We start from the raw sequence: 15,494 nt of genomic DNA, 5'->3' as shown, positions 1-15,494 counted from the left end.
ATGGACCAAAAAGATAATTAGGTGTCCTGACTAACATATTCTTGTTTTTTTTTCAACTTTTCATTGTCTTTGAGCTATTTTACAACTCTGCAAGTGGTAGAAAACCGATAATAATGCAAAGGCTTGTTGTCTTTAAAAATGTAATTGAATTGTGTTCAGTGGAATGCAATTGGTTATTGCCTGTGGATAGACCCATTTTACATCTATTTGTAAATTCATGTCAGCATTCCTTATTTGCATGTTGTTATGGACTGAATATCTGTGGCCCTCCCCCCCCACCCCGCCCCAAATTCATATGTTGAAGCCCAACCTCCAGTGTGGCTGTATTTGGAGATGCAGACTCTAAAGAAGTAATTAAGGCTAAGTAAGGTCATAGGGTGGGGCTCTGATCTATAGGATTAGTGTCCTTATAAGAAGAGATACCAGAGACCTCACTCTCTCTCCCCCTTCCCTGCACAGGCACATACCAAGGAAAGGCCACTTGAGGGCATAGTGAGAAGGCAGCTGCCTACAAGACAGAAAGAGAGCTCTCACCAGAAAGGACCCTGCTGGCATCCTGATTTTGGATTTCCAGCCTCCAGACTATGGGAAATAAATTTCTGTTGTTTAAGCCACCCAGCCTGTGGTATTTTGTTATGACAGCCCGAGGAGACAAAGACATACATATTTGAGGTTCTTTGAGTTTTCCTTTGAACGAGTTGTAACATCTCAGTGGTTCCCTCATTAATTAATGAGTGAAATAAGACTTTCGATACAGATTGATTTTATATTTGTGTGTGAGAGTCATGATTTTATCTTTAGGACAGAAATTATTCTTTGACCATTAACCATTCGGCTTCCGTGGCCCAGGCAAACTGTGCTGATGGTTGGGAATACGAAGATGAATTTAACACAGTCCGTGTTCTTACAGGGCTGGTTGTCTGGTACAGGGCAGGCAGGGAGGCAAATCAGTGATTGTCATAAAGTGACATTGCTGAGGCTGCATTGGAGGAGGTGGCTTCAGCAGGGATTTCAGGCAGGATTGGGTTTTTCTCAGTGGGAAAAGCATGAGTTTGGGAATCAGACAGGTCTAGGTCCAAGTCCTAAATCCACCACTTCAAAGCTTTGCAATTTAAGATAAATTAATTTTCTTATCTGTAAAGTAAAAATAGTAGTATTTTAGTCTTAAGGGGTTGTGAGAAATAAACAAAGATGCTGTGGACAAAGTGCTTAGCCCAGAGCCCGGCAGGTAATAAATACTTGATACATGTTTGTCTTTTCATCCCTCCTTGGCTGGGATCTCAGAAGTGTAAGGAAGGCCCCCACTTCCTTTTGCTCCCTGTTAGATGACACCTGAAATTCCTTCAGAAGAGGAAAACCCTTTCATTACACAGCTAGCGAAGGGCTTGCAGTGTAAACAGCCTGGGACAGGAAATACAGTGACTGCAATGCACGTTAACAAGTAATTTGCTGATCCCAGGGCTTCCGCTTAGAGAAAGTTTTGATAAGAATAACCCCTTGCCTGTGAGTGCCTTGGAAAGCACTTTCACATCTCTGACCCCATTTAATCCTCCCAGCGCCTTCTGGAGAGGGTAGGGCCGGGATAATCATGCTCTTTTCGGGGAGGAGGGGATGTGGGCCCCGAGCAGTGAAACTAACAACTTGCTAGCTCCAGGTTCGCCAGCTAGACCTGGGACTCTGGACTCAAACAACTCACCCTTTCCTCCAAAGAGCAAGAGAAGGGAGAGAAGGAAGGAGGGAGGAAATGGAAGGAGGGGAAGGAGTCGCTCTAAAGAAGGGAACTGGGAGACCCCAAACGCAGAGAAGCTCGGGATCAGCTCTGCTTGGAGGAGACAGAGCCTCTGAGGGTGGTAGATCAAGGTTCTTCAACTACAAGCTGCCTGATTTTTTAACCACATTGGGCCTCAGTTTCTTTTTTTTTTTGGTACAATGGAGGTAGTAATGTCTATTTCACAGGGTTGCTATAAGAATAAATAGGATAAAGGAAGCCAAGTGTCAGGCACAACACTAGGGGAGAGGGCTGCAAGCTGCACAAGGGCAGGGACGAATCTGCCTGTTCACCGTTGGATCCGCAGCAATCTGTAATGCGCGGGGTACACGGGGGTGCTCCATAAGTGTTCATTAAACGGATGAATAAATGAGTAGCATGTGCTCAATAAAGGGCCACCATTGTAATTGTGCCGGAGAAATGGGGTTGCCTGTGGAACTAACCAAGTCTGGGGACATGGAGGGGAGGCTGGAGGAGCTGGGTCTGCAGGCAGCTCCCAGGTGGCTGTGAGGAGGACAGGCTCAAGGAAGGACTTGAGTTCTTGGGCACCAAGCCTCTGAGACACCTCTGCTGTGAATCAAGGGGCCAGGAGCCAGCTTACTCTGCACCCAGGCACACAGTAAGCCCCAGAGTGCAGAGGGATACTGAAGGCCAAGTCCATGCAGACCGGCAGGGGCAGCTCAAGTGGGTGGTCCAAGGGCCATGCACACAGCCCCTGGGGGGTGGGCAGAGAGAGCTTTGCTGCGGCCCCTGTGCTCAGGGTTGGGGGGGGTTGGTCACCGATGGCCAGAAGGACCCAAACAGCAACTGCATTTCCTGAACACTGCCTCTCCTCTGCCAGCCTGGCCTCACAAGGGGTTAGGATGTTCCATCAGGAGCATCTCCGTTCCTCCTATGACCCTCCTGGGACCATGGATTCGTGCCCAGATCTCTAATGGATTTCTGTGGATTCAGATGTTTTTGACAGAGCCTGTCTTTAGGAGAGGCCAGTGGGACCCTCCGTCCCCGAGCCTCAGAAGTCTCTGGTTGGTCTCCATCTGCATCTTCACTTCTGCTGTCTACAGCCTTCTCCACCCACTGTCTGGCTCCTTCCCACCATCATTTACCCTTGCTCAACTCTCCTTACACAAAACAAAACCAAACCCTCTCTCCCTCACCCCTACCTGTCTCGTCTCATAACGTCTTACCCTTTTTCCTCCATATCTTGCTGTCTTATGTTCTCATCTCTCCTTTACTTCTCAGGTGATAGTCCTCTGAAGGGAATCGCCAGTGATCTCTGAAGTCGCCCCCACCCCGCCCCACTCCAACACCCCACACCCTGTTTCTAAATCCATCCAATGGTCATTCTCAGGATGTTTCTGGAGCAGCATTGGACAACGTGGACCTCTGCCTCCTGCCCCCCACCCCACCCCTCCTGCGCCCCCGGATTCCCTGACATGAGTCCTCTCCACTCCCTCTGACCGCCTGGCCTCTCCTCTCTTGGTTTCCTTGCTGGTTATTCTCCCTGGGCCCCTCCCTTTCCTGGGGATGCTCCTGGGGTTCTGTCCAAGGTCCTCGCCTCCTCTCTCTCACACCTTCTCCCAGCCTGAGCTCATCCTCCCATGGCTTTAATTACCATCTGTAGGCCCATGGCTGCCTCTCCAGTGTGGGCTTGTCTCAGGAGCAGCAAACCCATACGCAGAGCAGCTTGCGAACATCTCTGTGTGGATGCCTCACAGGCACGTCCATCTCCACATGCACACACTTGATCGAACGCATTGTAAACGCCCCTCCCTGCCTTCCCACCATGGTCACCCCCTCAGTGAACATCCGTCAGAAATCTGGGCGTGATTCTTGGAGCCGCTCTCTCTTTCACCCTCCAAGTTCAGTCCTGTTTGATTTGATCCAGTTTTCCATGAGGTTTTCCCCTCCTAATTAGCTTCCCAATCCACTCCCTTATCTCCTTTCCAGTGGCTCCCACCCTGGCATGGAGGCCTCCTTCTGTTCCAGCCTCCGCCTGGGCTCCCTGCCTCCGGGCTCGCCTCTGCTCACTCCCCTCAGCTCAGCCGGTCTCAGGCTCTGCCTCATGCCTTTTGCTTTCTGTCGGGCACGTCCCCTTCCTTCAAGGTTCCCTCAAGCCTCTCCTCTTTGAAGATTACTGTCAGAGTTAGAAGGAGTGGTTCTGGAGCCAACGGACCTGGTTCAAACCAGAGATCCCCATCATTTGTGACTTTGGACAAATTTCATAACCACTCTAAGCTCGGTTTCTCCCTGCGTAACTGTGGTCACTGTATCGCAGATTGTTGCCAATCGAGTGTGTGTCTCTAGCTGGTTTGTGTTCTAGAGAAAGGTGCCAGTTGCTGGCAGAGAGACAGGAATCTTTGTTTTGGAAAGTGACACACTTTGGAGTGTGACAGGTAAAGCTCTCCAGCCAGCCCTCTCACCCACCCCGGCAGAGTGAAATCCGGGAAGAGGGGGCCAAAGTGGCGCAGGTGTCGGGAGGGTCTAGCAGTGCACTGGAGGGCAGAGGCTGAAGGGAGGACTCAGAGGATGTGCCTGGGGGAGGTGGAACTTGCAAGAACAGGTCTGGGTTTTAAATTTCCAGCTGTTTGCTGGGCTTAGAGAAGCGCCCATCTTTTCCCCAGCTACTCTCAGCTTTCGGTAAAGTTCTAAGTCCCTCCTTACGTTAGTAATGTTTGGGGGAAAATTAAGGAAAAAGCAGAGCCACCCCACCTGTCATTTCTTTTAGGAAGCCTTCCTTCCTGGATTCTGCCTGCACCCACCCCACCGCTGGTTAAGTACCCCCCTTCTGTAGATCAACAAGAAGACAAAAAAGGCCTGAACTCCAGTACTGAGGCAGAAGAGGATTGAGAGAGAAGAGGACATCAGAATGAGAGGGAATCATGAAAATGCCAGGTCCTGGCAATTCTCGGGAATCTTGGAGAGCACCATATTTATCTGAAGACTAAAGGAAAGGGTGACTCTCAAAGCCTTAAAGGGGCTTCAAGAGAGCATTTGGATCATTGAGAATTAAATTAGATGATGTACTTAAAGCTCCTAGCACTGAGCCCAACACCTAGGATACTCTTCAAAATTTGGAAGTTGCTATTTTTTGAACACATGATCATGTCCTGTTTTATATTTGGCAAGGGTACAAAAATCTCATCAGAAGTGAGGTGGGCACACATCTGCAGGAGCAGGTGCGGACCTCTCCTGTATCTTCCCTGGCACCCAGTCTCCCTGGTGGGGATGCACAGCCGCTGGTCACAGTCTCCAGGCAAGGGACGGTCTTACCATATTTGGAAATGTCCAATGTTGTTGTTATCGTCAGCTACTATTATTTTTAATAACACTGTTCTTCATCCTCTGTGTTCCCAGAGCATTTACTGTCTGTCTCCATCTTCTGTCGCTGAGTACTAATCTTAGATTACTATTTTTCTCTTTAGATGTAAGAAACCTGGCTGGTTTTCACGTGTGGTTTATGAAAATAGAATGACTATTTTTTGGTTGCGTCGTGTATTCTGTCTCCTGCCTCCAATTATACTGCAAGCTCTTTGAGTCAGAAATCGAACGGACAGTTTTCCTTTGGTTCCTTTTGTCTTACACACAATAGTGGCTCCACAGATGTGTTGCTACTGTGGGTGTTAATTCCCTCCCTGGCTGGACCCCGAGAGCCCGCACCTGGGCGGGAGGCTGGGATTGGCCCCTGTTCTGTTTTTGTCTGTTTCTTTACTCCAGTCTCTTGAGATATTCTGAGGTGCCCAGATGTGGTCATGGAGAGAAGGAGACAAAGAAGGGGGTCTTTGAGAGAGAAAGGTGAGCAGTGAGAAGTGAGGGACATCCCTAGGGCATGGAGATTGCCTTCAGTCACAAAGTCTGCTTCATGAGATCTCAACCAGAGACATGGTCCTTGGTTGAGGAAGTGTGTACACTTGTGAGCCATGTATAATTATTGACTTATAGAAGACTGACATCTTCTAGGCTGGAAAGGACCTCAAGGTCATCACATCCAACTCCGACCCACTACCAGAATCTCCTCTTATATCTCTGCTAGGTTTTATTCAGTCTTGAACATTTCTAATGATAGAAAGTTTGCTGCCATCAGAGCAGGAACTTTTGGTTACCTAATCGTATCTCTTCTCTCTGTCACCCCATTTCCCTTCCCAATGAATGATTTTGACAAGGGCATGGGTACGTGACATAATTCTAGCTGATGAGGTGGAGGAGAAGCCTGCTAGGGGTTTCTGGGAAAGGTTTCCTCCCTTTTTAAAAAGACACAAGAAGAGCTGGTCTCTTCTTCTAGTAGAAATTTGAGCCTAGATGTGATGTCTGGAACTGTGGCCGCTATCTTGTGACCATGAGGGAAGCTATGTTGAAGGGAGGGTGGAAAGACTGAGGCTAACAGAGCAAAAACATATAAAAATAAAACAAATAAACAAGCAAGCAAGTGAACAAACAAACAATGGGGGAATTGGTGCAGTCATTGAACAGCTAAGTTAAACAGCATTGGGTTGTATCTACCAATTTAAGCAAACCTCAGAAGCTGCTAACTCATTTTAAACATGTAGTCAATGAAGTTTACACGAACTGCAAATAAACCAGGACTCTCTCAACCTAAATGTATGTGACTGAATTCTGAACCTAAATAAAGGACTTTACATTTGTCTCTGTTAAAATTTGTTTTTCATTTCTGTTAAATTTTATTTTTTGGTTTTGATCTAATTGATCTAAGCTCTTATCTTTTACAGACCTTTTCAATGACGAATTTAATGATACAGAATATTCCTAGTTCCTTTCGACTCTACCTCTTTTACCCATAAGTTTTCAATAAGCACACTTTCTTCATCCAAAGAAATGATGAGAGCTGAAGCAAAGCAAAAGAGAGAGTCTGTAAAACTACACTGGAACCTCAGGGCACCAATGTACAGACATTTTGAACCTACCTTGCTGTACCAGGTAGCCCATATTTCTCTATCTTGTCCACATTTGGAAAAATGCCTTGCTGAAATCAGGATGTAGTGACCATGATATACTGATTCACCCCGCTTTATATAAATGGAACTCAAATTAGCAGACCTACGCTGGGTAAGTGTGCTCCCGGGGTTATGACCTTCTCTGTACAAGTTTGTATGTGGTGAGGGGATGGTCAGTCTTCTCTGCAAACATAGCTGGGTCCACAGTCCTGGTTTGGGGATGACGACTGAGGTCGGGGTGGGGGGGCGGGCGGGGCTAGAGGCTGGGCAGCTGGCTGGAAATGTAGAATGATAGCATAAGTTTTCTCTTGTCAAAGTCCAGATAGGTTATCTCAGGCCTCTCAAGCAAGCTACACACACTTCGGCTGCCTTCCGCTGGACCTTTCTCCTCCTGAGCTTCCTGACCCTCTGCCAGGGTAGGGCTCAATCTGATTGAACCCAGAAATAGATCTCCAGGGGGCTCTTGAGAAGGGAAGACTTGGTGGGGGAGATGGAGGCCCCCTGAAGCCTCTTCAGCCTATGGGGGGCCTAGATGAAACTGGGAATTCTGGGAGAAAAGATTTATCCTATCCAGGAGATAGGGACATTCCTGAGCTGCCCTGGCAGTGACCCGCTCTTGCTCTCCATCCATGATTGTGTACAAGAGCCAGCCTGGTCCCCTGCTTGCATTCTTTGGCCCAGGAGCAAGAAGAAGGCTGACTCTGAGTTGACCACGTCCCGGTCCAGTGATCTGGGGACTGGGACCGCCAGGCCCCGCTGCCCCCTCCCAGCTCTCCAGGGCCTGCTAGCTTGTGGGCAGATGTGAGTAGGGGGGACAGATGGCACCTTTATAAGGCCCAGCCCAGATGCCCCCAGGGCCCTCTCAATCAATGGCACTTGACACTCTGGAGATGCACTCTGTTCCAGGCCCGAGGGTTGGAGGTTGCTGGAAGATGGGAGCCTCTCCATGGCCTCCTGGGTCGGCTCTTTCCCAGTCAGAGGAGAGCCCGGTTGGAACAGAAGCTGTGTAGCTCCTGCAGGAGGAGGATCTCATAATTTGGGAGCCCCCAGGCTTCCTGGATCTCTTCCCCTGATGGTGAGCAAGGGGACCTGGCCCGATAGATATCCCAAGCTCTGAGCGGCCAGCAGAGTGCGTGGCTTGACCTTTTTTGGTGACCTGCCTACAGTGCCTGAGCTGGTGGGGAGTGGGAAGAAGGAACTTGCTATTTGAGTTTGGGGGTGATTTGTGGGGTGCTGGAGACCTGGGGGAACCACCTCATGGGGTCAGCTCTATTGTCCTCTTCCTGTGACCCTAACGGTCAGCTCCCCAGCAGGAGAGGAGAGGCAGCTGTCTCGGGCTGGCTTCAGGGAGGTGGGGGGCGGAGAGCAGTCAGGGCTGGGGCTCCGTCTGGAAGCATCAGAGAGAGGGTGGGGAGTGTGAGGTGCAGGGGAGAGGTACACACTCGGGCGTGCCCGCTCACTCTCGCTCACTCTCACCCAGATTCCATGCATTCAACCAACTATCGACTCACAAAAGCAAAGCCCCGTGTGTGCTGGAGGGAAGTGGAGCCTGCAGGTTCTGTAGGTCTGGGTGGAGGGGACTGGCATACAGGACGATGCTTCTGTCCCGGGCTGGCCCAGAGCAGCAGCTGGGAGCTGGGGTGAGCATGGGAGAGGGGACGGTGTCTTCTACATGGATGGCCATTAGAGGCAGGTACAGAGCCCAGGGAGGTCAGTGAAAAGAGGCTTGGGGAAGTGGTCAGGTGGGCAGCCAGCTCCAGGTAGTGGTCTTCCCAGAGGAAAGGGTAGCTCTGGAGGGCCAGGGGCCCATAGGTCTCATCCTGGAGCTCCAGGGAAAGACAGGAGGGGAAGAGGGAGGGCAGGGAAAAGAACTGGTGATAACGGGGTCTGCCGCCCACTGGGCACCTCCCAGTCCATCCCCTCCTCCCCGCAATGTGGGAGGGGGTCGTTATTCTCCCTACTCCAGCGTTGGGTGGGGGGGAGTTAACCTGCTCACCCATGGCCACGCGCAAGTAAGTGGCAGAGTGGGGTCTGAACTCAGGTCTGTCCAGGGCTGACCTCCCGCTGCTGCAGAGGAGGGTTTAGAGGAATGGAGGGGAGGAAGGAGGAGAAGGGGGTTCTCTCTGGGGCGAGAAGTGAGTAGCAATGGGGTGGCTGGGATCCTGAACTGATCTGCACTTGGCTCCCCACGACCCTGAGCCCTGGCCAGTATGTCTCGGGGTCCCCAGTCACTCCATCCTGTTCCCACTCCCACCTGAAGTCCTCCAGTGGCTTCCCTGGGGGAGCTCACCTTGGGGCTGAGGACTCCCTGGCTGCAGTGGCCTGAGGGCAGGGGCACGCTTCCAGGGCTGCCCAGCAGGGGGAGCTCTGCCCCACCAGCCCACATCCTAGGGTCTGACTGGGCTGGAGGGGCCGAGGCAGCAGCTTCCATTCTGCCCTCTGAAGACAGCTGAGGCCAATGAGTGGAGGAGCCTGGCTGGCTCTGGGGGAGGCTCCCCGGCCCTCTTCTCCCTGGCCTGCCCGGCCTGCACAACTCCTGGCCTCCCAAGAGGTTGGACATAAGACTTGGGCCGGGCTTCCCTGGTGGCACAGTGGTTAAGAATCCACCTGCCAATGCAGGGGACATGGGTTTGAGCCCTGGTCAAGGAAGATCCCACATGCCATGGAGCAACTAAGCCCGTGAGCCACAACTACTGAGCCTGCGTGCCACAACTAGTGAAGCCCACGCATTTAGAGCCTGTGCTCCGCAACAAGAGAAGCCACCACAGTGAGAAGCCTGAGCACCGCAATGAGGAGTAGCCCCCGCTCGCCGCAACTAGAGAAAGCCCTCGTGCAGCAACGAAGACCCAATGCAGCCACAAATAAATAAATAAATTTATTAAAAAAAAAAAAAAAAAAAAGACAAGACTTGGGCCGGGCTTCCCTGGTGGCACAGTGGTTAAGAATCCACCTGCCAATGCAGGGGACACGGGTTCGAGCCCTGGTCCGGGAAGATCCCACATGCCACGGAGCAACTAAGCCCGTGCGCCACAACTACTGAGCCTGTGCTCTAGAGCCCACAAGCCACAACTACTGAGCCCGCGAGCCACAACTACTGAAGCCCGCGCGCCTAGAGCCAGTGCTCCGCAACAAGAGAAGCCACCGCGATGAGAAGCCCGCGCACCGCAACGAAGAGTAGCCGCCACTCGCCGCAACTAGAGAAAGCCCACGCGCAGCAGCAAAGACTCAACGCAGCCAAAAATAAATAAATAAATTTATAAAAAAAAAAAAAAAAAAGACTTTGGCCATTCGGCTCCCAAGCCTCTTCCAGGGGTGAGCCTGGGCCTCCCACCTCCTCCAGGCCTAGAGGGGAGGAAGAACATGTGAGATTGTGAGGGGTCCTGGGAGAAAAGGCCGTCCGCAGGAAGGGGAGGAAGGACCAACCAGGGCCTGGGAGCTTGCTCAGGCTGCACACCCCCTGCAGGGATTTGCGGGGGGTGTGTCTCGCGGTAGCGGGTAAGGTGGCCACTTGCTCCCCGGGCATCGCTCCACCTTCCATCTCCCACCGTGCCCCGTGCCTGGCCGCATCTGGGCCATGGCCACTCGGGGCTCAACTGAGGAGGCTGGCCTGGTGTGCGGAGCCCTGGGGGCAGGAACTTCCCTTGCCCACCTCACCACCCCAGTCATTCCACAGACACACTTCAAAAGTCTCCACTGCCGAATGTGCCTGCGGAGGAGAGGGGCAGAGGCCAGGCATTTTGGTGGCACCTCTATCTGTCCCGTCCAGTACGGCAGCCCCTAGCCGTGAGTGTCTGTTTAAATTAAAATGAAAAATAAGATTACACTGGCATCCAAGTCCGTGGCTGGTGGCTGTGTACTGGAGAGCTTAGATACAGAGCACCTCCATCAGCACGGATAGTCCTATGGGGGCCCTGGGGTGTGTGGGGGGCGCTGAGCCAGGAAGCAGGTAGGAGCAGGTTGCTTTCCTCACAGTGTGTTTAGGGGGGGCAGGTGATCTGGAGGGTGGGGTGCTGCCATCTGAAGCCCTGGGACCAGGGAGTCAGGGACGGGCTTTGTTGGAAGGGGGGCAGACATCCAAGGGAGGGTCCAGTGGGTCCCAGCGGGTGGGGCAGGCCGGCAACGTTGAGCCCGGCCTGTGTACCTAGGCTCTGAGCTCCCATGTGCGCATTTACAACCTGAGAAGAATAATTCCCATCAGATGGTGTAGGGATGGGGGCCTGAGAGAGGCCAGGGCTGGCCGTGTGGCCTGGGGGCAGGTCCCGTCACTTCCGGAGCCTCAGTCACTCCCTGGAAAAGCAGGACCAGTGGAGGCTCCGGTGAGCTGAGCGCTCAGGGCTGTTGGCTGTGGGAAGCAGTGCAGACGGAAGATCTGTGCCGTGTCTCCCGTCAGGAGGGGCCTCAGAGGGCCTTGAGTTCTACTTCCTATGTTCTTTAAAATTATAATGCATGCAGAGCCTGCTGCCAAAGGAGGATTTGAGGCCGCTAACCCCTTATTTTACAAATGAGAAAACAAGCTTCGGGAGGTTTAGGGACTTACTCAAGTCACGTCTTCCTGAAGTTCCCTGATGTTTGGAGCCAAGAAAAGTTTCATAAATGCGGCCTCGGCCTTCCAGCTCCACCTCCCACCCCATCTAGACGCCACCATCCCCTTGAGGGATGTGGGGCTGGGCCGAAGCTGAGGGTGAGGACTCGGGCCAGAGGCTTGGCGAGAAGCGGCCGCCGGGGCAGGAGAGCCCAGTCTGGAGATAGAGCTGAGTGTCTGGTGGGGGTGATGGGAGGGGGCTTTCAAGTGGCCACTGCATCCTGGTGAGGATGAGGCCCAGAGGTCTGGGTTCAGGTGGAGCCTGTGTGCCGAGTGACCCCTTGGGGGTGTTAGGACTCCTGTCCTACAGGGCAGCAGTAGGCCTTACTCCCTGGACACCTCTGCCCTGGTCTCTACACACTTCCAGCCCTGGGAGTGCTATTGTAGTAGCAGTAGTATTAAGAGCAACAACTTACTGACCACCAGCTGTAAGACAGGCATCGTACTAGATACTTCACCTGCATTCTCTCCTTTAATCCACTCAACAATCCTATAAAGCAGATTAGAGTCCCGTTTAACACATAATGTAGCTATGTGTCAGAGAGGTTCAGTGACTTGCCCAAGGTCACACAGCCAGTAAGGGGTTGGCTGTTATAGTTTTCCAGCTTGTTGTTTGAATCCCAAGTGCTGGGAGCTTTCCATCAAACACAATGGCCTTTCCAGCACCAGGCTCTGGCTGAGAATGTGCTTCCCGGGGTGTTGGGATGCAGGACTTTGGCCTGTCAGGGAGAGTTACAGTCTATGGGGGGGGGGTGCGCTCCTGGAGAGTCTGGTCTTTGATGGGGGAGCCCAGCTTTGATCTCCTTTTGAAGTTCCGGCCTCTGGAACCGGCAACTTCAGTGGGGAGGGCCCAGGGAAGGGGGAGATGAAAGGGCAGAGGCAGCCGGGGTGGGAGAGAGAAGGGAGGGCGTGGGGGGCCGTGAAGAGACATAAGAGAGAAACAGATGTGAACCGAGAAAGGGGGCGAGGCAACTGGTGAAAGGGAGAGTGAGAGGCCGGTGGGGAAGAGGGACTGGGGGCAGGAAATGCTGCGGGCAGACAGAGGGACTGGCCAGGCCCGGGGCGGAGAAAGGAGACAGGGCCGAGTGGGCTGCGTGGGGCAGGAAGGAGGCGTGGGAGGGGGTGGCCTGGGGGCAGAGGCGGTTCCCGGGGCCCCAGCTTCCAGCCTCTTCTGGCCGGGAATCTGGGCTATGGGGTGAGCCTGTGCCATGGGGCCCACCGGTCCCTCACCTGCCATCCTCCTTCTCCTTCCAGGGGAGGCACCTCTCTCTCAGGCTAGTTCGCCAGTTGTCAGTGTCTAATGGTCTGGAGGTTCCAACAAGTTTCTGGCCAAGGCCTCATTGATGGCATCAGATGGCCCAAGGGATGGGTGAGGGGGAGGGGAGGAGCTCCCATCCTGGATTTCCCTGGGGTTTATGGCTCAGGCCTGCGCCCAGGCAAGGGGGTGGGGAGAGATTGGGGGGGGGGGTTTCTGCCCGCGGCCCGTGCACCTGTTCCTGTCTGACATCTTCCTTCCTCCCGCCGGGAGGGTAAGTGAGAACACGTGGTGGGAAGGGGCCAGTGGCGGGAAGCCAGCTAATTCCCGGCTCGGCAGCCTCCTTCCGCTCCTCCAAGCCACCAGCTCGGAGCCCCCTGCCCACCCCGACCCTGTCCCTAGCTCTGTGCTCCCTCCCCTCCACACTGCCCAGCCTCCCTGGAAGCTGTCAATTCGTCACAGCTTCTCCCCTGTCCTGGGCACCCTGGTCCAGCACCTTTCAGACCCTGGACCCAAACAGAGGGCCTCTCCGGGGCCCAGGATGGCACCCTTAGCTCTGCTGACGGTGGGAATGTGGGTGAGGTGGGGTGGGCCGTGGGGGAGGGGAAAGGCAGCAGAACCCCTCCCTTTCCTGGGTTTCCGCCAGCCGCGCCCAGGATTATATCCACCCCAACTCCCTGTACTTCAGAGGGGCCGGGAGGGCTTCCAAATTAGGATTTATGGGATTAATGGCTTTTTTCTGCCTCCCCCTGCCTGTCTCCCTCACTGCAAGCCTCATGCTCTCCCCCCAGGGCGGTGGTGTGGGCCCTCCCTGGGGCCCAGACCTCACAAGAAGGCTCTGCAATAGCTGAGCTGCTTCCCTTGGTTAGTGGGGGCGGGGGGGGAGGCCAGAAACCCCGCCTGGCGCCCAGCCCCTTCCTCTCGCCAGCCCGCAGCACCCTTTCCTTGGCGAGGGGGAGGACCTGTCAGAGTAGGGAGGCAGCCGATCCCAGTGGCAGGTTCTCCAAGCGTGGCTGTGCAGGGGCCTGGGGGCGGTCCCTACATCCCTTTGGGTCTTCACTCCTCCATACCCACTGGGGGGGTTTGAGGCTCAAGGAAATCGATCTGCAGAGGCGGCTGGGGATGATGTGTTGCAGGAGCACAGAGCTTGAGAGGCAGTGGGGTGGAGATGGGTGGCATGTGCGGGAGCAGAGTCCTGGCCCTTCTTGGGTCCCAGGACCCAACTGGCTCCTAGTTGGTGGGGAATGGTCTGCAGGGGCCACCAGTGAGTCCCTCCTGGGTCCTCCCCCCATGCCAGCCCTCACAGGTCTTGTGGGACTTTTCTCACACTCAGCACTGCCATGTTGCTCCTGGCTGATCCTTCCCTTCTCCATCCTGCCCCTTTCTTTATCCTCTTCCACCCTGCTCATCCCCAAACCATCTCAAGTGCAGGGCCCCGAGGTCAGCTCTCCTCATCTGTAGCTGGGGGGGGGGGGGGCGGGGAAGGGGGAGGGGGTGGACCCTTTGACCCAAGTCTCCAGCCCTATGATTCTACTTTCTCAGTTTGAGGGGCTTTCAGCTTACTTTAATCCCTCAAGAAGGCTCACGTGTTTGCTGAAACTCCTCTGACCTCACCATCTCCCCAAGTCAATATCTGAGTTCTCAACCCTGTGGCCTCCAGGTGACTCAGGATCCATGCTGCGGAGGGAGGCCTGCTCACCACACCCTGCAGAGCCCAGCTGGTCCCTTTTCAGCTCAGGGGCCCTGGGTTGTCACTTTGCTGGGAGCCCCTCAGGGGATAGGAACTTTGCCTCGAACTGTTCAGCTGAGCCAAGAGAGGTCAAGGTCAGGAGGAAATGTGGGTGTGCAGCCTTGAGCCATGGTAAGAAAATAAAATGTGGCACCCAGGTGCCCATGATGGCTAAGGGGCGTCAGTGTTGCAGTGAGTGAGGCCACTTCTGGGAGAGGCATGTGCCCATTGGACCCATAGAAGGATAAATGGGAGCCGCTGGAACAGGAAGGAGCCCTAGAGATTATTTCCAACCTCTCTGTTTCACAGGTAGAGAAACTGAGGCTCCAAAAGGGGAAATGAAGGTAACACAGTACATTGGTGGCAGAAGGGGACTACATTCCAGACCTCTGGGCTCCTGGTCCAGGTTCCTTCTCCTGCACCTGTCTGGCTCTCCCCCCCACCCCCCTTTATCCATTGCTGAAGCCCCCAGCTCTGCATCACTCCAGCCCTCTGTGCAGCTGGGCATTTGCACTGCTGGGAAGTGTGGTGGGCAGAGTGTACCTGTGGTCCAGAGGCAGGGTGGGCCGCTAGGGGTCATGTGCTAGGGTGGGCTCAGCTGGATGGTGGCATATTCCACAACCTCTTCAGACCCTAGCATGGTGCTCCGTGGCCCTGGCATGAGTTCCAGGGCTGATGTGTCCAACTCTGCATAGTGGATGTCAGTGTTCTTTGGACCAGAGCCCTAGGAATGAGGCAGAAGGGAGAGATGGCAGGAGGGGGTGGGGGAGGGGGAGTAAGGACCAGATGAAGCGCCCCAGGGCCAGGAGTTGGGATGAGATGGGGAGGTGTGGGAGTGAGGTGGGTGCGTGAGGAGAAAAGGGAACCAGGGAGGATTGTACAGTATGGAGGGAAGGAGAGAGAACCAGAAAAACAATCAATCACCACAAGCAATTGTATGCTCCGCTACGCTGTGTCCCCTTGGACTGATGTGGGGATGGGCAGAGGAGGGTGGGTCCCGCTCCTGGTCCCACTGCACTTGCCTCCCAGAGACTATTTGGGCCACCCCTCTCATTTTGCAGAGGGAAGAGAGTGAGGCCAAGAGAGGGGAAGTGATGTGACCTTCCAAGGTCACATGGAAGTAGCTGGCAGAGAAGCGGTGGCATAAAGTCAAACTTGGAGTCAGAAGACCTGGCTTTGAATTTTAGCTGGACCACTTGCCGTGTCTG

Source organism: Eubalaena glacialis, chromosome 10 (assembly GCF_028564815.1).
Source record: "Eubalaena glacialis isolate mEubGla1 chromosome 10, mEubGla1.1.hap2.+ XY, whole genome shotgun sequence".
Taxonomy (NCBI): Eukaryota; Metazoa; Chordata; class Mammalia; order Artiodactyla; family Balaenidae; genus Eubalaena; species Eubalaena glacialis.
Note: the sequence above shows the minus strand (reverse complement) of the source record.